The sequence below is a fragment of the Cervus canadensis genome, chromosome 13 (assembly GCF_019320065.1).
Source record: "Cervus canadensis isolate Bull #8, Minnesota chromosome 13, ASM1932006v1, whole genome shotgun sequence".
Classification (NCBI taxonomy): domain Eukaryota; kingdom Metazoa; phylum Chordata; class Mammalia; order Artiodactyla; family Cervidae; genus Cervus; species Cervus canadensis.
Genome location: NC_057398.1, coordinates 24,882,421 through 24,908,091, shown reverse-complemented (window position 1 = coordinate 24,908,091; position 25,671 = coordinate 24,882,421). Strand labels below are relative to the sequence as shown.

At 40.2% G+C, this 25,671-nt stretch overlaps 1 protein-coding gene and 1 non-coding gene across 5 annotated transcripts in view; one reads left to right on the top strand and one right to left on the bottom strand.

Annotated features, from left to right (window-relative positions):
* Window positions 1–25,671, bottom strand: part of AADACL3 (arylacetamide deacetylase like 3) — a 126,895-nt gene that overhangs the window by 83,662 nt on the left and 17,562 nt on the right. Inside the window, exon 2 of one of the 4 annotated variants that reach the window (XM_043484774.1) lies at window positions 24,965–25,074. The exons of the other annotated variants lie outside the window; for them this stretch is intronic. The gene's annotated coding sequence lies outside the window, so the exon portion shown is untranslated. The remainder of the gene's footprint in view (window positions 1–24,964; window positions 25,075–25,671) is intronic. 4 annotated transcript variants of the gene reach the window in all.
* TRNAG-CCC lies at window positions 6,911–6,983 on the top strand. The gene has a single exon. It is a non-coding gene; the product is annotated as a tRNA-Gly (tRNA).

Sequence of the window (25,671 nt, the reverse complement as noted above, 5' to 3'; positions counted from 1 at the left end):
ATTTAAATAGCTACTCGTCACAAGTCCACTCCAGTGCACCTTATTTTTAACATTTATCACAGTTCTCAAGGTAAGATGCGGAAAGTCTCACCCACAGCTGAGTCACCCCTAAGCTCTCCCCACCCCTCCTGACCTTGGGCTAGAGAGTTGCTATACAGCAGGTATGCTATACAGTAGAGAAATAACATTATTGCATGATGTACTTAAAAACTTGCTAAAAGGGTAGATTTCCTGTTAAGTGTTCTTATCACAAACAAACAAACATATTACATAAATACATAAATAAAGGTGGGAGGAAACTCTGGGGAGGAGACCGATATGTTATGGCATATATTGTAGTGATGATCTCACAGTTATCTCCAAACTCATTAAGTTGTATACATTAAACACTGTTGACCCTTGAAGAACACAGGTTTGAAGCGCCCAGATCCAGTTGTATGCAGAATTTTTTTTTCAGTAATCCATACTACAGTACTATACAACCAGTGGTTGGTTGAATCCGCCAGTGTAGAACCACAGACAAGGGGGAAACAAAGATACAGGGGAAGCACTGATGAGGAGGGCCAACTCTATGTTGGATTTTCAGCACCCAGGAGGGTCAGTGTCCCAAGCCTTGAGTTGTTCAAGAGACAACTATATATATAGCTTGTTGTTTAACAATCCTACCCCAATAAAGAAGCATTGCTGAGCTTGCTATTCAAAGGAACATGGGGTCAAAGAACACAACAGGTTTACAGGGAGCCCAATATTCAGGCAGCATTGAGAAAGAACAGCCTGCTGTTTAGAATGGTGTTTATTTGCCCAGCCAAAGATCTATCTTTCAGACACAAAATATTTCATACTGAGGGTACAGAATTCACAGCTGCTTCCTTGGCACACTCTGCCGGTTACCAAACTTTCTTCATATTTTTCTGTTTAATATAAACGACTTCTTAAAAAGTCTTCCACGTTCTGTGTCGAGAGCAGATGTTATGGAACTTAGCATACTTGAGAAAACAAACATTGGATAGCCATCTGGCTTAGAGGAGACAATGCTAGAGTGAAACCAGGCAGGACCCTATGGTCCTTCCCTACGCCTCTTCCTCTGCCTGCCTTTTTTGTCTGTGGAAAAACTTTAGCCAAAGAATAAGTTTAATCAGAGAAGCAAGAAAATGGAGAAACAAAGGAAAAGAGTTCACCAAGACTAAACAATGATATAGCCAAGGACCTTTAGTTCCTTCTCAAGGGCTATGATAATATTCTGAGCCACATCCTGTGAGCTGTCTCGTAGGTACTGAACCCTGCACCAGGTACGTGATGACCAGACAAGGGGCACATGACCTAAACTGCCACAACCCCGAGAACTGGCTTCAAACAGTTGGGCACAAACAGGCCCTAGAACTGAAGAGTCATTGTACCTAAAACAATCAAGAAGATGCTGATCAGACCACCACAGGACCAGTTTCAAGATGACTTGAGCTGACTGTGCTGTTTCTGCATGGGAGCCTCCTCCCTTCATCTATAAAAGCTCTTGACCACTGACTATCAGTGATGGGGAGTCAGTCTTTGGACAGAAATCCCCCCTCAACCTCTTGGCATCCAAAATAAAGCAAACTTTGCTTTCCATCAGCCTTTCCTTCTACTGGCTTTTGAGTGGCGAGCAACCAGACCCTACTTTTGGTTACAAGAGGAGACACTTTCAGCAAAGAAGAGTGGAACTATCATGGGGGAAGAGATAGAATAGGCATTTCATGGTTTTCTTCTTGTTGCTTATTACGAGAATAATTAGCTTGGCATTCATATTCCCTAACAGATTCTTTTAAAGAGTGTGTGCATAGTAAATATGATTTCACTCTTAAGATAAAGGGACTATGAAGATGTTCACAGCAGGAACTAACTTCATACTCTGCATGAACAAATAACTGTACTCCTTCTCTGGTGGCTCAGACTGTAAAGAACCTGCCTGCAATGTGTAAGACCTCAGTTCAATCCCTGGGTCGGGAAGATCCTCTGGAGAAGGGAATGGCTACCCACTCCAGTGTTCTTGCCTAAAGAATTCCACAGACAGAGGACCCTGGCCAGGCTACAGTCCATGGGGTCCCAAATACTGGACATGACTGAGTGACTGACACACACATACAGCATATGCAATCCCAACATTTTATATAATTTGTCACTTAGGTCAGATATGACTCGGGCTGTATACTTAATTTAAAAAAACAAAACAAAACCCAAGACAAGAAAGTCTTCCCCTTGTGCCCTAAGAGCCCACAAACCCCCACTTTCTCAGATCTTCAGAGCTCTGCTGGGGTGAAGATAACTGGCAATCAAACCTGGACCTATGCTGAAGACTTCTGTAAAACGAAGGATCCATTTATAATGTGAATACCAGCCTCCAAAGGGATATGTTTGAATTTTCACCTTTCAGCTTAGTGAGATTTCTTACAATGTTATTTAGCCAATCATTATTTTTAGGTATTCCCCACTGCCATCCTCCAAAGAGCCAAAGAGCATGTTATTTATATTGTTAAATGAATATTTATTTATAGACTTAAAGTGAATGAATTACTATAGCTGTTTCAACTTTCTTTAGAGAATACTTTTACATTCTGGATATCTCCAAATACAATTTCTTTTTTTAAAAAGATCCTTCTTTAAGAAAGTTCCTTTAAACAGTAACCTTCAAATTGGGTTTGAAATTCAGAAATACTGTGGTGCCTTCCAGGTTAAGGTTCTTAAAGGTCTTTACCTTCTTAAGATGCTGGGTCATAAAGGGTGCTTTCAGCATCCTGGGGCAGCAATTATTAGAAGTGCAACAGAAGAGAAACCTCACCCTGTCCTCTGGGCTTTGCACCCTGCTGGGGCCTCCTACCAGCACAGAGAAACACTGCCCTTCATTGGCCCTCAGCTGCAAGTGCCAACTCATCTATCTTTAGAGAACCAAACTCAGTTGAGCTTTCTCCCCAGGAAGAAGGTTGGCTGCTAAAAAGATTCTTTTTGCCAATACTTGCTTTCTGAATAAAGTATTTCACAGTTGGCAGATTGCTTTCAAATGTATTACCCTACATGCTGTCCTCAACTGACAGGAATCCGTGGTCTCAGGATGCATGGCATAAAAGGAGCATTCAGGACCATAACCTATTTTGATGTTAGATGAAGTCTGGAGTTTTGATCCTGGCCAAGCACTTACTTGCAGGTGACCTGAGGACACCACCTAACCTTTGAGAACCTCTGACCCTCATGGTAGAATGGGTTATATGAGAAATAAGTAAGGTAATGCCCCACTGAGCCCAAGATAGCTAGGTCTTTATTAGAAAATTGCAGTTAGAACCAGAGTTATATAGACTGAGTTGTGTCTCCTCAAATTCATATGTTGAAGCCCTAACCCTCAGTGTGACTGTATTTGGAAATGGGGCCTCTAATGAGGTAATTAAGGTAAGGAAGGGCCCTTACTAACAAGTGTCTTTGTTTTCCTGGAGGACAGTCTAATGATGTGATTTATGATAGGGGCTTTGAGCCATGCTGTACCTTTCACCTCTGGAGGGATTAGAGACTAAAAGCATTAGCCTGAGTCCCTGGAGTGTATGAAAACAGAGTCAGCCCTGTGGACAATACGTGATCAAGCTTCACTAAAAACTCCAGACGCCAAAAGCTCAGGTGAGCTTTCCTGATTGGCAGTATTCTCTGAGTATTGTCACACATCGTGGCCAGGAAGCAACGCCATTCATGAGTCAGTGGGGGAAGGAAAATCAGAAGCCTCATGCTTGGACCCCTCCCAGACTCTGCCCTTACTTGTTTCTTCCTTCTGCTGATTTTAGTGTGGTTTTTTTTTCTTTTTACTACAATAAAATTTTAATTTTACATATAGTGCTTTCCTGAGTTCTGTAGTCATTCTAGTGAGTTACCAAACCTGAGGATGGCCATGGCTCTTTAGGCTTTTTCTTTCTTTCTTTTTTTTTATGCTTTTTCTTTTTTAAGGATTTTAACTTTGTCTTTTATTCTGTAGTAAATAGTTATTTACTTACTAATTTAACTTGTGGTAGTTTTAAACTATTGTGTAATCAGCTTTATCAATCTTTCCCATTAAAGTTTTTGTTTACTTAAAAAGGCTTTTTTCACAAGAAAATGAAATAGGTATTCATCTTTATTTTCTTCCTCTCTTTTCTGGCTCTGGCACCAGCTGCCTCAGCTTCCTTGGTCCATGAGCATCACACTGAAGCTCATGCCAGTGGGGACACCAAGAACCCCATTCATGCTCCTATATCTTTATTTTCTAGTTTTTTACAGTATCATTTCTCTTTATTAACTAATTTCATTTGGGATTTATTTTGCTATATGCTACTAAGTAAAAATCTGTTGTTACTTTTTTTCCATACAGTTTCTCAATTGACTCAACAACAGCTTTTGAATAATCATATTTTTCTACCTTGTTACCACATGCAAAATTCCCACATATATTAGGGTTTGCATGTGGTCAATCTATTCTGTTGGATCTATATGGCTATCTTCTCTTGCACCATCCTGCTTTTAGATTTATTGGCTTCATAACACGTATTAATATCCCACTGTAGGCATCTTTCCTATTTAATGTTCATATTTAAAATCTTCTTGGCTTACATTCCTATTTATTCTTCCACAACAAAATTTTCTGTGCCCCAAGAAAATGTTTTACTCAGAACATAAAAGAAAAATTAAAATCAGTTTGTCAATTCCCATTGACCTCCAAAAATAAAATATTAATATAGTTTTTCACTGGAATTACATTAAACTTAAAAATTGGGGGAAAATTGATACATGTATGTATAAGGCTAAGTCTTTCCAGGCGGAAATATGATATGTCCCACAGTAAAAATAAATACATTAAAAAATGTTGATGTTCTTCATACAGGTCCAGCAAGTTTCTTGTTAACTTCAGGGAAATAAGAAACTTTAAGGCTCTTAATGCACATCACTACATTATCTCCACAAAATTTTCACAGAATATAAGACTGAAAATGCCCTCTTGCCAGTCTGAGCAGGTAAAAAAAGTATTCACTATAGATTTAATGTGCACTTCTTTGACTTTTCATGAGGTTGAATGATTCTGAACATATTTATTGATTAGTTGTATTTCTTTCTTTGTGAACTTTTGCCTATTTTATTTTTTGCCTATTTTTTATATTAAGAATAATATACTTTGATTCCCCAGGTGGAAGTATTTTTCCCAGTACATCATTTGCCTCTTAATTTTGTTTATTATGTTTTTGGATATATAGAATTTTAAAATTTTCTATCTCCAATTCAAAGATCATATAACATTTGTGTCTGTTTTCTTATAGTCATGTATATATTCTTGTTTAAATTTTAATTCCCAATTTTACATTGATTTTTATGTTTATGATATAGATGGGCTTCCCTGGTGGCTGAGACAGTAAAGAATCTGCTTGCAATGCAGGAGACCCTAGATCGGGAAGATCCCCTGGCAAAGGGAATGACTACCCACTCTACTATTCTTGCCAGGAAAATCCCAATGACAGAGGAGCCAGAAGGGCTATAGTCCATTCGGTCTCAAAGAGTCAGGTACAACTGAGCAACTAACACACACATAGTAAAAATGAAATATAGCCTGGGTTTCATTTTGAGTTTTAGGGATTAGTTTATTTAGGTCTGTATATTGAAACATGGTCACTCTCTTTTTGGAAGTTATTCTGTGTCAAAGCAATTTGGTTTACTTAGCAATTTTTAAGTACAGAATTTCTTGGAACACATTTCAGTGGAGTAATAAAATGTTCTCATTATGAAAGGAATTTAAGCAATTACATCTGAAGCCTGCTCAAGTGTATCTAACAAGGTACTTTTTAGCTTAAAGAATGTTGTGTATCATTCAACTGCTAGTTGCCATAACATTGGGACTTTCCTGAGTCCTCTGAAAGTTGCATAGAGCTAAAGAGGTTATTTTACCAGCACCATCTGTAAAAATGTGTTGCTACAATTCACTTGGAAGGCTCAATCCCCCAGGAGTACAGAGAATTAATTTATAGTCACAAGTTTGGCATTCTTACAAGCTACTCAACCACAGGGAAACAAAACCTTCTGAGAAATCAAATGTGTTTGGCAGATCTGGTTCAAGATTTCCAGCAATGTACTATCAACACAGCAAACCTAAGAAGCAGGAGAAACCTCTCTCGAAATCAAATACGGTACAGTACAAGGAACATTATATTGAATGTCTGAAAGCCAGGAGTCTTTGTTCCAACACCAGTGATTTGACCTTCACAAATCATTTTAATGAGTTTCATTTTCCTCTCTTATGAAATGGGTGACCTCATAGGACTACTGCAAAAACAGAAAATGTATATGGATGTATTGTATAAACTGTAATGCACAGGTCAAAACATTAGTAGCTATTAATTAGCCTGCAACTGAACTTATTCTACTTTTCTAACTCAAGAGGAGAAGGTAGCACCTGCCATCCCTGGTCTGTTCAGCCTGTCCTGGGGAAACACTATATGGACACCCACCATCTCCCCTCGAGTCACACCCCACCTCTGAACCATGCATGCTTCCTGCCTACAGCACTTCCCAGGGCAGACGTGTACATGAGCTTAAGTCTGGGGCCTTCAAGAAAGTAAGCACTGTGTCTAGGAAGGAAAAAGAGGAATAACATTTATTGAGCACCTACCATATGTGGAGTACTGAAAGATATGCTAGCAAAATAGAGACACATGAGGCCAGTCCTAGCACTTTTTGCTTTAATTTTCACTGTATCAGACTCACAAGGTTCATAATGATTCAACATATATCATAGGCCAGAGGGTGTTTGCAAGTATGAACTACATTCTCAGCCTTGGGCAGTGACAGGACTGGGAAAGTGAGATAAATTTACATACAGGTTGGGTGGAGTCAATGGGATACTTGTAAAATAATTTAAAAGTTTAGCTAGCTTGGGACTTCTGTGGTGGTCCAGTGGTTAGGACTCTGCACTCCCAGTGCAGGGGACCTGGGTTCAATCCCTGGTCATGGAACTACATCCCACATGGGGCAACTAAGAACTGGTGCAGCCAAATAAATAAAAGTTTAGCTGGCTCAAAGATGTGTTTGTGCATCTATAAGAATTAGGTTCAAAATTCTTGACATGAACCCAGGACCAAGTCTGGGCTCCTCTTTCAAGAAAACTGCCTAAGTTGGGATAAAGTCAAAACATAATGGGAGGGACTTCCCTGGTGGTCCAGTGGTTAAAAATATGCCTGCTAGTGCAGGGGACATGAGTTCAGCCCCTGGTCTGAGAACTAAGATCCCACATGCCACAGAGCAACTAAGACCATGCACCATAACTTCTGAGCCCACGCTGCAACTACTGAAACCCACGTGCCCTAGAATTTGTGCTCCTCAACAAGAAAAGCCACCACAAGGAGAAGCCAGCACACCGCAACTAGAGAGTAGCCCCCACTTGCTGCAACTAGAGAAAGCCTATGCATGAATAAATAAGTTTTTTAAAAAACACAATGGAAAGGCATTGAGAAGGGAGAGACATGATCAGATCCGTGCTTTAAAAAGAATACTCCGGTTACAATTAGGTGTTACCTCACAATGGTCAGAAAGGCAATTATGAAAAAGTCTACAAATAACATGCTGGAGAGGGTGTGGAGAAAAGGGAACCCTCCTACATTCTTGGTGGGCATGTAAATTGGTACAGTCACTATGGAGAACTGTATGGATATTCCTTAAAAAACTAAAAATAGAGTTACAGTATGATCTAGCAACCCCACTCCTGGGCACATATCTGGAGAAAATCGTAATTTGAAAAGATACGTTTACTCCAATGTTTGTAGCAGCACCATTTACAACAGCCAAGACATGGAAGCAACCTAATGTCCAATGATAGATGAATAGATAAAGATGTGGTATATATATACAAGGGAATATTACTCAGTCATAAATCAAATGAAATAATGCCGTTTGCAGCAACATGGTCAGACCTAGAGATTATCATATTAAGTGAAGTAAGTCAAAGTCAACTATCATATGATCTCACTTATATGTGGAATCTAAAAATAATTTTACAAATGAACTTATTTATTTAAAAAAACAGACTCACAAACATAGAGAACAAACGTGGTTAACAAAGGGGAAAGTTGGGGGGAGGGTGTAAGGACAAATTTAAAGTTTGGGTTTGACAGATACACACTACTATATATAAAACAGATAAACGATAAGGATCTGCTGTATGGCACAGAATCTTATAATAACCTATAATGGAAAAGAATGAAAAAGAATTTATATATATACATATATTTATATATATCATATATATGTCATATACATGAAACTAACACAACATTGTAAATCAACTATACTCCAGTTGAAAAGAAAAAAAGAACTTTGGCTGCTGTATGGATGACGGAGGGGAATGCTGCAAGAAGGGAGCAGGTATGCCTACACGGTGGTATGCAGCTGCTGGTTTGCTCTGGCTCAAGAAAGTTGACTGTGTCCATAATTTTCCCAAAGCCACATGTACTGGCATCAGGTTGGTAGGCTGAAGGAAGCTATGGTGTGGATATTTACACCAAATATACCTGCAAATACTACAAACCAGGACTTCCCTACCTGCCCACCCTCCAGAGACAGTTTACCAGGACTGGAGGGGCTAGAAAGCTTCTACAGGGGATCAGGCAAGAGAGGCAGTGTGGTCCAGAGTGGTGACAGTGGAAGTGAAGGGAAGTGGATGGATTTGGAAAGCTATTTGCAGATAGAAACAGCTGCTGACAGTACTGACAGGTTGGATATGGGATGGGGTGGTCAAGGTGAGGTGAGAGAGTGTTGTAAGGAGAAGCCAATTCTGACTCCACATTGGAGCTATTTCTGTGATTTGCTTTTTATTGCTTTTGTTATTACAATAATATATAATAGCCTGCCTCAGAGAACCCTGCCCCTCTGCCTGGATGTTAAACTAAAGTGCCTTTGTTTAGCTCACAGGGAGATAATCTGACCCTGCCCACCTGTTAAAAAGAAGAGATTAACACACCCCTTCCAAAGGCTGGTCCTTCCCAGAGATGTTCCGCAAGACTGAACACCCCTTTTTACTTTACTTCCTCACTGCCTCTCCCTCTCTATTCTGCCTTCTGACTTTATTTCCTTATTGCTTTTCTCCCTCTGGGTCTATGAAAAAACCTGGCATCCAGAACCCACAAGATGGTTAATTTGAGACATTAGTCTACCATCTTCTCCATCAGCAGGCTTTCCGAATAAAGTCGTATTCCTTGCCTCAACACTTCGTATCTTGGATTCATCGACCTCTCATGCAGCAAGCAGAGCAAGTTTGAAGTCATTAACAAGAAAAGAATATCTCCCAGGTTTTAGTAAGTATCAAAGTGTGAGCATCAAAGGCAGTGTTCTGAGTTTGGCTTTGAGACAGAGAATGTCTTGGACTCAGACAATGAGGTGATTTAGAACTACACACTCTACAGTTTTCAGTCACTGTGGCCTGACCCTAGTCCACCCTCCCAACTCACTTGGGGCATTCTCTTTCTGCCTGTCTGCCCTAGACTCCAGTCCTGCCAGCCACCTTTCAGTTCTTCATTTAGAAAATTTACTTAGCCTCTTGGCCTTCCTACATTCTGTTCCCTCAGCCCACAGTGTTCTTATCACAGCTCTCTGCATGGCTGGCGTGTTTCTCCCTCGGGTCCCTGCTAACAGAGGACACCTTCTCCCTCCAACCATATCCTCTCTGTTAGTTTCCTTCTTAGCACTTATCACAACTTATAATCATATACTTGTTGTCTACTTGCTTGTGTTCTGTCTCCCTCACTGGACTGTAAGTCTTCCTTAAAAATTGATTTCTGATTCATTAACATTTGACAAAATTTGCCAAATAAATAAATAAACAAGAAACACAGCCTGCCTGCTGCCTATAAACAACACAGACCAAGATTGTACCAACTCTGCAGTGTATACCTCTTAAGCGTCCACAATAAAAAGCTGAATTTAGAAAAACAGTTGAGCCTTTGCAAGTAACTCATTCACAGGACAGGGTGTGACAGGCAAGGACAAGTCCAGGCTTAAGGACAGTCACTTCCCCAAGTTTAGAACTGTCTAAAGAACCATAAAGTTCTTACAGTGAAGGTGACAGCCAAAAAAAAAAAAAAAAACCCTAAAGGATGGGTGTAGTACATTTCTGTATTAGTTCCAAGTGTAACAGGGAAGAAGAGAATCTGACTCCAAGTTACATCTGTTTCTTTCACTTTAAGCTTTGCTCCCCATTGCTTTTGTTACCATAATCACTGAAAGGATGCTCTCTATAGCTTAGTTGTTGTTCAGTTGCTCAGTCATGTTGACTCTTTGTGACTCCATGGACTGCAGCACGCCAGGCTTCCCTTCCTTCACCATCTCCCAGAGCTTGCTCAAACTCATGTCCATTGAGTTGGTGATGCCATCTAACCATCTCGTCCTCTGTCGTCCCCTTCTCCTCCTGCTTTCAATCTTTCCCAACATCTGGGCCCTTTCTAATGAGTCACGTCTTCCCATCAGGTGGCCAAAGTATTGGAGCTTCAGCATCAGTCCTTCCAATGAATATTCAGGACTGATTTCCTTTAGGATTGACTGGTTTGATCTCCTTTCAGTCCAAGGGACTCTGAAGAGTCTTTTCTAACACCACAGTTCAAAAGCATGAATCCTTTAGTGCTCAGCCTTCTTTATGGTCCAACTCTCACATCCATACAAGACTACAGGAAAAACTATACTTTTGACTACATGGACCTTTGTCAGTAAGGTAATGTCTCTGCTTTTTAATATTCCGTCTAGGTTGGTCATAGCTTTTCTTCCAAGGAGCAAGCATCTTTTAATTTCACGGCTGCACTCACCATCTGCAGTGATTTTGAAGCCCAAGAAAATAAAGTCTGTCATGGTTTCCATTGTTTCCTCATCTATTTGCCATGCAGTGATGGGACTGGATACCATGATCTTCATTTTCTGAATGTTGAGTTTTAAGCCAGTTTTTTCACTCTCCTCTTTCACTTTCATCAAGAGGCTCTTACTTCCTCTTTGCTTTCTATCATAAGGGTGGTGTTATCTGCATATCTGAGGTTATTGATATTTCTCCTGCAATCTTGATTCCAGCTTGTGCTTCATCCAGCCTGGCATTTCACTTGATATATTCTGCATATAAGTTAAATAAGCAGGGTGACAATATACAACCTTGACTTACTCCTTTCCCAATTTGAAACCAGTCCACTGTTCCATGTCCAGTTGTAACTGTTGCTTCTTTTTTTTTTTTTTCCTAACTGTTGCTTCTTGACCAGCATACAGATTTCTCAGGAGGCAGGTAAGGTGGTCTGGTATTCCTGTCTCCTGAAGAATTTTCCACAGTTTATTTTGGTCCACTCAAAGGCTTTGGTATAGTCAATAAAGCAGAAGTAGATGCTTTTCTGGAACTCTCCTGCTTTTTCTATGATCCAGCGGATGTTGGCAATTTGATCTCTGATTCCTCTGCCTTTTCTAAATCCAGCATGAACATCTGGAATTTCTTGGTTTACCTGTTGAAGCCTCGCTTCGAGAATTTTGAGCATTACTTTGCTAGCATGTGAGTCTATAGCTTTAAGCATATATAACGACCTGCCTCAGGAAGCCCTGCCCTCTGCCTGAATATTAAACTAAAATGCCTTTGTTCAGGCCACAGGGAGACATTCTGACCCTGCCCACCTGTGAATGGCTACAGAGAAGAAGAAATTAACACATCCAGCACAACAAAGGAAACTATAAGCAAGGCGAAAAGACAGCTCTCAGAATGGGAGAAAATAATAGCAAATGAAGAAACAGACAAAGGATTAATCTCAAAAACATACAAGCAACTCCTGCAGCTCAATTCCAGAAAAAAAAAAAATGACCCAATCAAAAAATGGGCCAAAGAACTAAACAGACATTTCTCCAAAGAAGACATACAGATGGCTAACAAACACATGAAAAGATGCTCCACATCACTCATTATCAGAGAAATGCAAATCAAAACCACAACGAGGTACCATTACACGCCAGTCAGGATGGCTGCTATCCAAAAGTCTACAAGCAATAAATGCTGGAGAGGGTGTGGAGAAAAGGGAACCCTCTTACACTGTTGGTGGGAATGCAAACTAGTACAGCCACTATGGAGAACAGTGTGGAGATTCCTTAAAAAACTGGAAATAGAACTGCCATATGACCCAGCAATCCCACTCCTGGGCATACACACCGAGGAAACTAAATCTGAAAGAGACAAGTGCACCCCAATGTTCATCGCAGCACTGTTTATAATAGCCAGGTCATGGAAGCAACCGAGATGCCCATCAGCAGACAAATGGATAAGAAAGCTGTGGTACATATACATAATGGAATATTACTCAGTCATTTAAAAAAATTCATTTGAATCAGTTCTAATGAGGTGGATGAAACTGAAGCCCATTATACAGAGTGAAGTAAGCCAGAAAGAAAAACACCAATACAGTATACTAATGCATATATATGGAATTTAGAAAGATGGTAATAATAACCCTACATGCAAGACAGCAAAAGAGGCACAGATGTATAGAATAGACTTTTGGACTCTATGGGAGAAGGCGAGGGGGGGATGATCTGAGGGAACAGCATCAAAACATGTATATTATCAAGTGTGAAACAGATTGCCAGTCCGGGTTGGATGCATGAGACAAGTGCTCAGGGCTGGTGCACTGGGAAGACCCAGAGGGATGGGAGGGGGAGGGAGGTGGGAGGGGGGTTCAGGATGGGGAACACATGTAAATCCATGGCTGATTCATGTCAATGTATGGCAAAAACCACTACAATATTGTAAAGTAATGAGCCTCCAACTAATAAAAATAATTGGGGAAAAAATAAAGCTAAACATGCATTAATATGGAAAAAAACATATAAAGAAATTATGTGTATGTTAAAAAAAAAAAAAAGAAATTAACACATCCAATTCCCAATGCTAACTAAGCCAGGAGATATTCTGCAAGACTCAGGGCTTTTTTATTTGACTGCCTCACCTCCTCCACCTCTCTATTCTATAAAAGATACTGGCATCCAGACCCCAATGGATGGTACTCTAGGACAGGGGTCCCCAACCTCCAGGCAGTGGACTGGTACCTCCTGTCAGATCAGTGGCAGCATTAGATTAGAAATAAAGTGCACAATAAATGTAATGTGCTTAAATCATCTTGAAACCATCCCTTCCACCCTCAGTTTGTGGATAAATTGCCTTCTACAAAATTGGTTCCTTGTGCCAAAAAGGTTTGGGACCACCACTTTAGGACACCTATCCACCATCTTTTCAGAAGCTCAGTTTTCTGAATAGTCACTCTTTCTTGCCACAAACCTCACCTCCCAATTATTGCCCTGCTGTGCAGTGAGCAGAATGAGTTTAGATTCAGTAACACAAGCTCACAAAAGGAGATTCACATTTGTTGGAGAAGTTTGTTGAGAGGATGTGACTGCAAGCTGACCCTAGAGTTGGATCCAGGCAATCAGGCTTCTTATTTGATGCCCCTGTCCTTAGAGTGTACACTCCATGCACTTCTGCTTAAGAACCATTTTCAAAGGGATAGCCTTGAGGGACTAAGGCACTGTTGAGATTATCTGGATATTATATGTGATGGAACCTGTTGCAGAGAGGAAGCCAATTCTGACTCCATGTTGGAAACTGTTTCTTTGACTTGATGTTCATTGCTTTTGTTATTATAATCATACTTAATAGCTTGACTCAAGAGGATCCTGCCCCTCTGTCTGACTGTAAACTGAAATGCCTTTGTTCAGCTCATAGATAATCTGTCCCTGCCCACTTGTGAGGAGAAAAGATTGTTGTTGTTCAGTATCTCTGCTGTGTCGACTCTTTGTGACCCCCAGGGACTGCAACATGCCAGGCTTACCTGTCCTTCACCAGCTCCCAGAGCTTTCTCAAACTCATGGCCATGAGTCGGTGATGTCATCCAACCATCTCGTCCTCTGTCATCCCCTTCTCCTCCTGCCTTCAATCTTTCCCAACATCAGGGCCTTTTCAAGTGAGTCGGCTCTTGGCATCACGTGGCCAAAGCTTCAGCTTCAGCATCAATCCTTCCAATTAATATTCAGGGTTGATTTCCTTTAAGATTGACTGGTTTGATCTCCTTGCAGTCCAAAAGATTCTCAAGAGTCTTCTCCAACACCACAGTTCAAAAGTGTCAATTCTTCGGCACCCCACCTTCTTTATGGTCCAATTCTCACATCCATACATGACTACAGGAAAAACTATAGCTTTGACTAGACAGATCTTTGTCAGCAAAGTAATATCTCTGCTTTTTAATATTCTGTCTAGGTTTGTCATAGCTTTTCTTCCAAGGAGCAAGCATCTTTTAATTTCATGGCTGCTGTGACCATCAGCAGTGATTTTGGAGCCCAAGAAAATAAAGTCTGTCCTTGTTTCCATTGTTTCCTCATCTATTTGCCATGAAATGATGGGACTAGATGCCATGATCTTCATCTTTTGAATGGTGAGTTTTAAGCCAGCTTTTTCACCCTCCTCTTTCACCTTCATGATGAGGCTCTTTAGTTCCTCTTCCCTTTCTGCCATTGGCATATCCAAGCTTATTGATATTTCTCCTGTTACAGCCACACGTTCTGGGAAACAAACTCACTTAGAAGGACAATGCAGATAGTGGAGTGCAGTTTATTACATTGGCAGGCCCAAGGCAGAGTCTCCTCTTAGCCAAGGACCCCAACCAGTTTTTGTGAAAACCTTATATACCCTAAGTGTACGTGCCCAAACCCACCTCCCCAAATTCCCTGAAATTAGTGTGAACAAAGGAAAAGAAAGATACAATCAAAGTTAACCAGTGATTCATATGCCTTAGGCCTAGGTAGTTAACAGTGGACAATTATCAATAGGCCTGTGGTCATACCCCAATAAGCATAATAGAATTTATGATTCTATTTGATTACACAGACAATTAGGGTATTCTTTCAGGTGACGGAGAGTCTAGGTAAGAACCCTGGGGCTCTTCCATCCAGGGGTCTGGTTTTGCAGTTGTTATGTTGTTTCTATGGATACTGGGCAAAGAGCTCAAAGTCCACAGTCCGGCCCAAGATGGAGTCCTGCTTTCAAGATGAGCCTGTTCTGTCTGTTTCCTCCTTCACTCCCAGCAAGCTCCCTGCTGAGAGAAGAGATTAACACACCCCTTCCAAAGGCTGGCCACTTCCTTGGAGATGTTTTGCAAGACTGAAGACCCTTTCACTTTTCTTCCCCACTGTCTCTCCCTCTCTCTTCTGCCTTATGACATTAGTTGCTTCTTTCTCTCTGACTCTACAAAGGAAACTGGCATCCAGACCCCAGTAAGATGGTTATTTTGAGGTCCTAGCATGCCATCTTCTCAGTCAAATGGCTCCCTGAATAAAGGCTCTTCCTTGCCTCAACCCATCATCTCTCAGATTTATTGGCCCATCATGCGGCAAGCAGAGAGAGCTTGGACTGGGTAACAAACCCAGCTATGTATAAAACTTTTTAAGATTCTGGTGAGCAGGTACTGAGAGCTGACTCATTGGAAAAGACCCTGATGCTGGGAAAGATTGAGGGCAGGAGGAGAAGGGGACAACAGAGGATGAGATGGTTGGATGGCATCACCAACTCAATGGACATGAGTTTAGGTGAACTGTGGGAGTTGGTGATGGACAGAGAGGCCTGGCGTGCTGCGGTTCATGGGGTCGCAAGCGTCAGACACGACTGAGCAACTGAACTGAACTGAGACTCCTCAAGGTGGTGGGGTGGTAGGCACAAGTTTCGAGGAGGGAGCCTACTGTGTTCTCCTCTCCATCAGCTGAGAATTAAAGCCACCTTTCTACTTCCTCCAAACTCTGTCTCCACATTTTTCATTCAGCTTCATTGGGCAGAGAAAGACAAGATTTTAGCCAGCAACACACCAACTATGTGACAGATAAATGGGGGTACAGGGGAAATATAAAGCATAATCTTTGATCTAATAGAGTTAAAAACTTGCAAAACAATTTGAGACTGCTCCCACCATCAATCATCAACGCCTGCTAAGCTGATGGACTGCAGAAACTTGAGAGACAGAGGAGCATGTGTAGGCTGAGAGCCAGGAAAAGCTGTTGCAGAAGGTAACTTTGAGTTCTGCAGACCAGTCCTGACACCCCGTCAATGAAGAGGAGAGGACTAGAGTTCACTGTGTCCCTGCTGAGCTCATCTCCTTGACTTTAACCGATGAAGACATTTCAGGATAAAGACCTTCTTTCCCAATCAGCAACGTGCTGTACATGCAAATATCTGAGATTGTTACAGACAGCAGGACTCTTCTCACTCCAATTACTCCCTGTTCAGGCTTGCATCATCTTGTTTTTCTTTTTCCTGCTCTGCATTTTCCACCTACAGCATTCAATTCCTATTGACTCAGCACCAGATGACACTTTTCTTCTCTGGAATCCTCTACTGTCTCCATAGTGAGACTCTGTCATTGCTGATCACAGCTGCCTTCCTTTTGATCGATCACTAACTGCCTGCAGCATGTGCAAATAGGAGTACCAGCGGCCTCCACCGACCCCATCTCCTCAAGACGGGATGCCATGCCAACCCATGTGTCATTCTCACACACCCCAAGTGGCAGTCAGTGGCCACGATCCCATTATCTTTCACAGAAATTGAGAAGGAGCCTGAGAAGAAAAGAGGAAGAGAGGAGCGTCATATGTGATGAGAAGTTAAGGGCTACCAATTATGACTTTAGGAGAAAGTCAGTGACCCTGAGACACAGGCTAAGTCTGCCAGAAAAGCCGCTGAATAATTAGAGACTTGCTTGTGATCAAGAGGCAAGTATGCCCCCTGCCCCTACCCACTACCATCAAACACACAACTTGTAAATAATCAATCAAATGTACACTCCTCCAGGGTGGGAAACCCAGTTTTGTACATTCTTAATTCCACCTGCTTGACAGTGCTGCTCTTCCATGCTAGAGACAGTGTTGTCTGGCAGCAGAAGCTTCAATCAGAATCTAATTTTCATCCTTGGAGATACCTAGGTCTCATTCACTTTCTCATTCAAGTAAGAACCAAGCATTTCGTTCAAAACCATTAATGAAACAACAAGCCAATGAAGCCTCCTGTTGAAATATCTCTTCTCATTTATATTTGTTTACATTGTATGCTCTTCATACCGAGTCCTCAATAGACCAAAAACAGGGGTTTTTTTTAGATTTATTTTTAAATAAACATTGTTTTCAAGTATAATCTATAGATACTACTGTGAGATGAGGCATTTAAATCTTTCTTAAAATAACACAGTCTGTCAAGTTTAAAATCCCTCAAACCAAAACGCAGGCTATATTTGTATAATGTAATATAAATTACTAAAATCTTAAATTCTAAATAATTTTGCCACAAAGTGAAGACGTTCAAAATTCTGTGAGAAAATACCTTCATTGTCAAAAATAAACAATAAAATGGAAAATAAGAATAAAAACTTTCAAAAAAAGAATAAAAGCTTCCTCAGCAGATGAATGGATAAAGATGTGATATATATATATGTATGTGCATATATATATATATATAATATATACAATGGAAAATTACTCAGCCATAAGAAAAAAAAGAGAAGTTAGAGTTTCTCTGAGCACTAACTATCCTGGTGATTCAGAGATAAAGAATCCACCTGCCAATGCAGGAGACACAGGTTTGATCCCTGGGTTGAGCAGATCCCCTAGAGAAGGAAATGGCAACTCACTCCAGAATTCTTGCCTGGGAAATCCCATGGACAGATGAGTCTGGTAAGCTACAGTCCATGGGGTCACAAGAGTCAGACAAGACTTAATGACTAAACAACAAAACAACAATAAATGTTGCATTTTCCTTCAGCATAAAAAAAAAAGAATGAAATTTTGCCATTTGCAACAACATGGATGAACCTCAGAGGGCCTTATGCTTTAAGAAGTAAGTCAAACAGAAAGACAAATATCATATGATAAAACTTACATGTGGAATCTAAAAAGTAAAACAAATTGAGTGAATATAAGAAAACAGAAACAGATTCAAAGACACAGAAAACAAAATAGTGGTTATCAGTGGGGAGAGGGAAAAAAGGAGAGGCAAGATGAGGGTAGAGGATTAAAAGGTAAAAAGTACTATGTGTAAAATAAATGAGGTACAATGGTACAGGACAGGGAATATAACCAATATTTTATAGTAAGTTTAAATGGACCATAATCTATAAAATGTTGAATCCTGAAACTAATGTTGTACACCTGAAACTAACACAATATTGTAAATCAACTATACTTCAATTAAAAAAAAAAAAACAAACTACTACTACTATTTCTTCTATTGTTGCTCACTCCTGGGGTGCTGCTCAGAGTAGGGTAACACATCTCCTGTCTTTTTGTTTAAGTGAAACCAGAACAGTTTAACTCTAACACCACCAGCAGGCTCCTCATCCTTTATCTCACCATCTACCTTTTCTCCTACCTGCCCTTTACATATTTTCCTCTCTGCACATTTTTTGTTCTCATCTTTTCCCTCTTTTTCTTCCATTTTCCTCTCCCTTCTCTTTCCCCCATTCTCTAACTCGGTCTTTCCCTGCCCTCCCTTGCACCTCCCATTCCTTGCCATTCAAAAGCTATAAAAGGAAGTCCAAACACAAATTGTTATCGTTTGTTTTGAGAACTGTTTGCTTTAATTTTTAAAGTGGGTGCTTTGAATATTTTCCATTTTGAACTCTAAAATAAACATTTACTTTTTTGTGCCTACAAGTGTTCACAGTGTTCCCCATGAGGATCAGTGGACCTTGAAAGAGAAAAAGGATATATGCTCTAGAGTTATAATACATTGGGACTAGCCCTTTCAAATCTGCTTGAACTCAGTTATCTCTTGTGGATGCACAGACACCTGCAGATAAAGTCCTGAGGAGGGGGCTGACCCGTTCTTACCAAGTTCACACGAAGCATCCCCCAAAAGATGGCTGGAGTTTCCAATTGCTCTGGCAAACTGAGGAATGAGAAGTCATGTCATGCCAGTAATATTTAACTTGGTCAGGGGTAAAATCTGAGTTGTAGCACTTGCTGATTACTATGGCATAAATGCTCCCATCATGACCAATTTCAAGCTACTACCATAGCATCACTGAACACGGAGTTGAGAGTCAATGCACAGTAAGCCCACTATTAAATAGTATTTCTACCATATAGATACGCTAGATGTAAATAACCTCAAGGATAGATAATACTAAATTTTGCTAAAATAATTAGAAAGTAATGGGTTTTTAGTATTTTTACCTTTGTTCACAGTATAAATTATTTAAGTTTAAGAATACATAACTTAATTTTTAATAATGGCTATATTGGACAACCAGCTTGCAAAATTTCTGAAAATGTAACATTCTGTTCTCATAAACTGGTACAAGCCAGCTCCCACACATCTCCCTGAGGAAAGTCACCTCCTCTTATCCAGTTATATCGGAAAAGCTGGCCACTCAGATCAAACGGGATTTTAAAAGCTGCAGTAATAATAGAATATAAGAAGGTTTCTTTACAAATAATGAAGGAAAACTAGCACTCAAGTAAGTTATCAATGTTGTTGGCATTTGTGTAGAAAGACTATACTTCATCAACAGAAAAAAATCTTCTTGGTGCCTGTGATGCACCAAACACAGCCATTTGCCACCAGCTCAGCCTCCCTCAATCATCACTTTCATCAAGGTCTGCCACACTGTGCCTTTCCACCTCGTCTCCAATAACTTCTCCTTTGCCCAGACCGACTTAAGCATTTTTCCCCAAGTACATGGCTCCTTAGCTCCACTTGGTCTGTCTGGCTGTACTTCCCTGCTGAGAAGCCCTTTGATTTCACATTTCAGGAACTAGCTTGGATGCCACCTCCAACTTTTCAACCTCAGGATCAGGGGGCTCCCATAGCTCTGGTTAACTGCATGTACCTTAATCTGCACTCTGTGTGTATGTACTCACAAGACATTTAGAAAAGTCAGCAGTGGCCACAGGACTGGAAAAGGTCAATTTTCATTTCAGTCTCAAAGAAAGGCAATGCCAAAGAATGTTCAAACTACTATAAAATTGTGCTCATTTCACATGCTAGCAAGGCAATGTTCAAAATCCTTCAAGTGAGGCTTCAAAAGTACATGAACCAAGAAATTCCAGATGTACAAACTGGATTTAAAAAAGGCAGAGGAACCAGAGATCAAATTGCCAACATCCGTTGGATCATAGAAGAAGAGCAAAGGAATTCCAGAAAAACATCTATTTCTGCTTCATTGACTATGCTAAAGCCTTTAACTGTGTAGATCACAACAAACTGTGGAAAATTCTTAAAGAGAAGGGAATACCCGACCACATTACTTGTCTCCTGAGAAACTTCTATGGAGGTCAAGAAGCAACAGTAAGAATCAGATATGGAACAATGGACTGGTTCAAAATTTGGAAAGGAGTATGTCAAGGCTGTATATTGTCACCATGCTTGTATAATTTAAATGCAGAGTATATCATGTAAAATGCCAGGATGAAATCAGCATTGCCAGGAGAAATATCAACAACCACAGATATGCAGATGATATCACTTTAATGGCAGAGAGCGAAGAGGATCTTAAAAGCCTTCTGATGAGGGTGAAAGAGGAGAGTGAAAAAGCTGGCTTAAAACTCAACATTCAAAAAACTAAGATCATGGCATCGGGTCCCATCACTTCATGGCAAATAGATGTGGAAAAAGTGAAAACAGTAACAAATTTTATTTTCTTGAGCTCCAAAATCACTGCAGACAGTGACTGTAGCCATGTAATTAAAAGATAGGAATATAGATAAATAAAATAGAATTGAGAGTATGGAAATAAACCCTTATATTTATGGTCAGTGGGTTTTTAACAAAGTTACAAAACAGTTCAACAGAGAAATTATGCTATTTTTGACAAATGGTGCTGGAACATTTGGACATGTAAAAGCCAATAATATATGTATTATACATATATGTATATATATACATGTACATACATATTATGTAAGAAAGATAGATCTTGACCAATACCCCCTATCTTATACAAAATCAACTCACAGACCTAAATGAAAAATCTAAAACTAATAAAATTCTAGGGAGAAAAAGTACCTTGCAGTCTCATCAGAACAAAAAAATTCTCTATGTCCAATGACGATGCTAACTAGATTTATTGTGGTGACTAGATTTAATGTTATGTGTCAATTATACCTCAGCATAAAAAAAAAGAAAAAAAGAAAGCAACATGTAGCTACCTTGCTCTTTTGTATTTAAGGAACCTTCCCCAATATACAAAAACCCTACAATTACCTCATCTGGAGCAGAAACCTCACAAAAGAGAGGATGACCATCCTTAAAACCTACCCCAAACATCCCCTATTTTCATTCGACTCATAACAAAGGTTAAATTTCAGCATGTCCTGGTGGCCTGGAAGTGGTAGCACATCTCTGGTGCTGAGTGCAGGTTCTCAGATTCGCCCCTTCTTCCAGGGAAGCACTACCTCCTCTTCAGAGTAAGTATGGACCAAAATAATCTATACATTATGCCTTCACTAAACACCTGCTATAAAACAGTCTGAGGTGGGACTTCCCTGGTGGTCCAGCGGATAAGACTCCAGGCTCCCAATGCAGGGGAACTGTGTTTGATCCCTGGTCAGGGAACCAGATCTCACATGCTGTAACTATGTCAAATAAAGACAAATAAGTATTAAAAAAAAAAAAAAAAAAAAAAGACTGCAGTATGTGTAGCTCCCATCTCTGGCCTTGTTTATTTTCAGTGGTTATATAATCCTTTGACCCACAGTTTCTGGCTCCAATAAGTACCCAAAGCTGAAGTACAAAAACAAACTCCAGCTTGGAAGGGAAGGTAGAAAGGTTTGTTCTCACAGAATCTGTCCCCATGACCGACCACTGAAATAACCAGCCCAGATTCTTAGTTTTTATTCATTGCAATCAGTAAATATTTATTAAGTAATCACAAGAGATTTATTGTGTAATTAAAGTTGATAATGTACTATGCAACCATGTGAAGACACAAAGCCAGAGTCCCCAAACCTGCACAGTCCATTCTTGATGAAGAGTAAGCATACACCTTTATGTTTTCACAGACTCTGTTTACAGAGCAATTCCAAACTCTTTTCATTGGGTGACATGCCTCTGTGTGACTAAATATTCTAGGTTCCATATGGGCAAGGTAGCTAGGCAGAGAATCCCCTAAAACTCAAATTGTTTCTAAGGGAAATAGGGGTTGTACTTACGCTGGAGGAAGACAAAGATAGACTCTGAAAGAGCAGGTGGTTAGAGGTTAGCGTCCATCATCACGGAGCTGATCTCAGTAAGGTAAGGATCTCATTGCTTGTGCTGCCCCAAGTCCCCAACTATCCCACCAGTGGGTATTGTTGGTGACAAGATAAAACCCAGGAGTAAAGCCCATCACTGCTATAAGAACTACTTAAATGCTCCTGATTTGAGTTAGTTGTTTCCTTATGCAAAATATACATACATTTTTTTTTATCATATACTTGAATAATAATGTAAAGGACAAAAGGGATGGGAAAGAAGAAATGTTTAGGGGAAAGAGAACGACAGAGGGATGAAAAAGTAGAGAAGAAATAAGGAAGGAGAACATTACCCTATAAGTTCACTGAGGCCATTTACCAATACCTTGTACAGTACCTTGCACTTAGAGAGGGAAATGCTTATTCAATGAATGAATGAATGAACAGTCATGAAAAATGAGAGAGAAACAAGATACATGAATACATTAACTTATAAATAGGTTTAACTCTTTAAATATTAAGCAAATGTGCCTTTATATAAAAAGATAACAACAGTGATATTCCTTCCAAGCTCCTCCAATCAGAAATATGTACTTCCTATTGTTTATCCTCTGTTGGATATGAATCAGCCATATATCCTACTCACCTCCCTTTATGACCAGGATATTGATCCCAGAATGGAAAAGAGCAACAGATGTCTGAACCCACAATTTGGTTTCCAGTGGAACTATACGCTCAACTAACATGAGATGGAAATGAAGGCTGAATGCCTATTTATAAGAACTGACTACCTGCCTACTGTGTATACAAAAAAATAAACCAAAGGTATAAGATGAAATTCTGGGCTTCCAATCTACAAAAATCTCACAAGAGGTTTTATTGTTAATTGAAAAATAAGCCTATTTGCCCATGGAGGCCCTTGGGAAACAGTGTCACTGACTGGATAATATATATAAATACTTTGCATATATAACTTTAATTGTATGGCTTCCTGAAAAATGAAAGAATTTAGTTCAGAGACATTTGAGCTCAGTATCTAAGGACTACATTCCTTCTCCTAGCAACACAGAGATCTATTATTTCAAAAACTAAATCCTAGCCATATGCTAAAGATGACTCAGTGCCCAGAAAGCTCAGGAGAACAAATCTCAAAGAGAAACTGCCTCTGTGAAATGCCCCATTTCTCCCACCCAATATTTACATGCCACCTAAGTATCACCCATGTGGTCTGAAAGCTATCAAAGAGACAATGCTGATAGGTCCAGAATTGAACAATAGTTACCACAGATATATTTAGGGAGAATTCTTCTATTCAAGACCCTGAAGAGTACCTCTCAAATTTAGTTTTCAAAATCATGGTTTTAAAACACACTGGCTGAGAATATGGAACCTAGTATTTTTTGAGGATATTTGATCCATATTCACTCTACAGAGCAAATAGTGATTCCTGGAAGAAGGGACAAATCTGGGAACCTGGACTCAGCACCAGTTATATGCAGAGACCTGCCCACTTCCAGGCCACTAGAACATGCTGAAATGTAACCTTAGTTATGGGTCTAATCACAATAGGAGTGTTTGGGGTAGACTTTTTAAAACATCTTTTTTGAATTTGCTGCTTCTTTTCTTATATTTTGGGTTTTTGGCCATGAGGCATGTGGGATCTTATCGCCCCAACTAGGGATCAAAGCTGCACCTCCTGCATTGAAAGGAAATGTCAACCACTGTACCACCACGGAAATCCCTTGGGTAGGTTTTAAGGAGGATGGGCATCTTCTCTTTTGTAAGGTATCAGCTCCAGGTGAGGTAACTGTAGGGTTTTCAGGGGAGAAAAAGATTCCTCAGATACAGAGGTGCAGGCAAGGGAGACTACGAGTGACTCAAGATTCCCAAGTTTCAGGTTCAACCAAAACTCCTCAATTCAAGTCTTGGAACCTCATTCCTTCCTTATCAATGACCTGCTTTCCCATGGAACACCTTGCAAGGCTGTGAACTAAACTGATGTAATTCTGCAATCTGCACAATCAAATTTTGCATTTGATTTTCAATAATATCATGCCTGTGACTATAAGAAACAAAAGATTCTTTTAGGGTTGTTGTGGAAACTCTCTGGTTCTCAGGCCAAGAAATGAAGTTGTTTAAGTTGTTTAAGAGTTTAAATCCTGAGATTTTCACTTTCTTTTTCTAAGCACTCCACTGTACTCAGAAATAGCCAATCTGGAACAAGGTCCTTACAGTGATTGCTGCTTTCGTAACAGGTGCGGCAGCCACTTGGGCCCCCCCAAAGCACATGTGTTTCATCACCATCAACCACGTGTGGCTATTTGACTGGGATGCCACCGAGTGTCATATATAAGTAGCATCACATTTCCCCTTGGCGAGGGGCTCAGACCAACCCAACCACAGAAACAATCTTCAAGAGTTTCTCTCCTCAGACTAATCCTAATATCAATTTCTATTTCAGTCAGGGTTCAGTCAAGATGCAGAAACCACAGCAATTCAACCAGGGAAAGCATAATATAATGAATTATTCACTTGGTGAAAAGGTGGTTAGCTACTAAAAGAGTATAAGAGAATTTTATGGGAATAGAAATGGCAATCACAGGCTACAGCTATTATTCTCAGAGCTGAGGGAAGGGTAAATAAGGAGGAAACGTCAAAATGTAGAGAAAAGCTGCTCCAGGCTAAGATTCGGGTCTCTAAGGAGATGGCTCAGCTACTAGAGAAACATGTCACTCACCACTTGGATGAAGAGGAAACCTTCTAGAGGACACTCGCTAGCTGGAGCCATGGGAGCAATCCACCACCACAAGGAATACTGCCAAGGCCAGCTGTGGCCTGATTCATTCACTGTCACGTGGAGAAAAAAAATCAAGATGAGTCCTTCATTCTTCAATCTGGAGAATCCCATCAGCACACCCTTTACCCCCAGTTGGTCAAATCCAACATCTGGCAGAGAAAATACTGTAGCTTGCAAGAGTACAGTTCCAGGGTCATAGAGCAGGATGAAGAAAGGTAGATGTGGAGCTAAAGGAAAATGAATGAACAATCGGAACACCTGAACATAAACACTAGGAGTAAAGACGGAAAGAGGTAAATAATCATAAGATATACTTAGAGGCAGAAGCACTTGTACTTGGTTTTGAGTCCTTTTGGGAGTGAGTAAAAGGAGGGCTCAGGATGACGTTCTCCTAAGAGAGAAGGGGGAAAACTGGGGATGTTCAGTCTTGTATCAAATGAGTTTTGTTTGGTGGGGGAGGTAAGGAATTAAGAATTACATTTTGGGCATATTCCATATATCTATGACAGAAGTCAAGGTGTCAAATGGCAGACAGCAATGCAAAGCTTGAGACTGGCTGAAGATAAAAATGGACATCATCAGCAGGTAGATGCTATTTCAGGTCACAGGACTATATGACATCACTTACAGAGAGACTGTACTTAGAT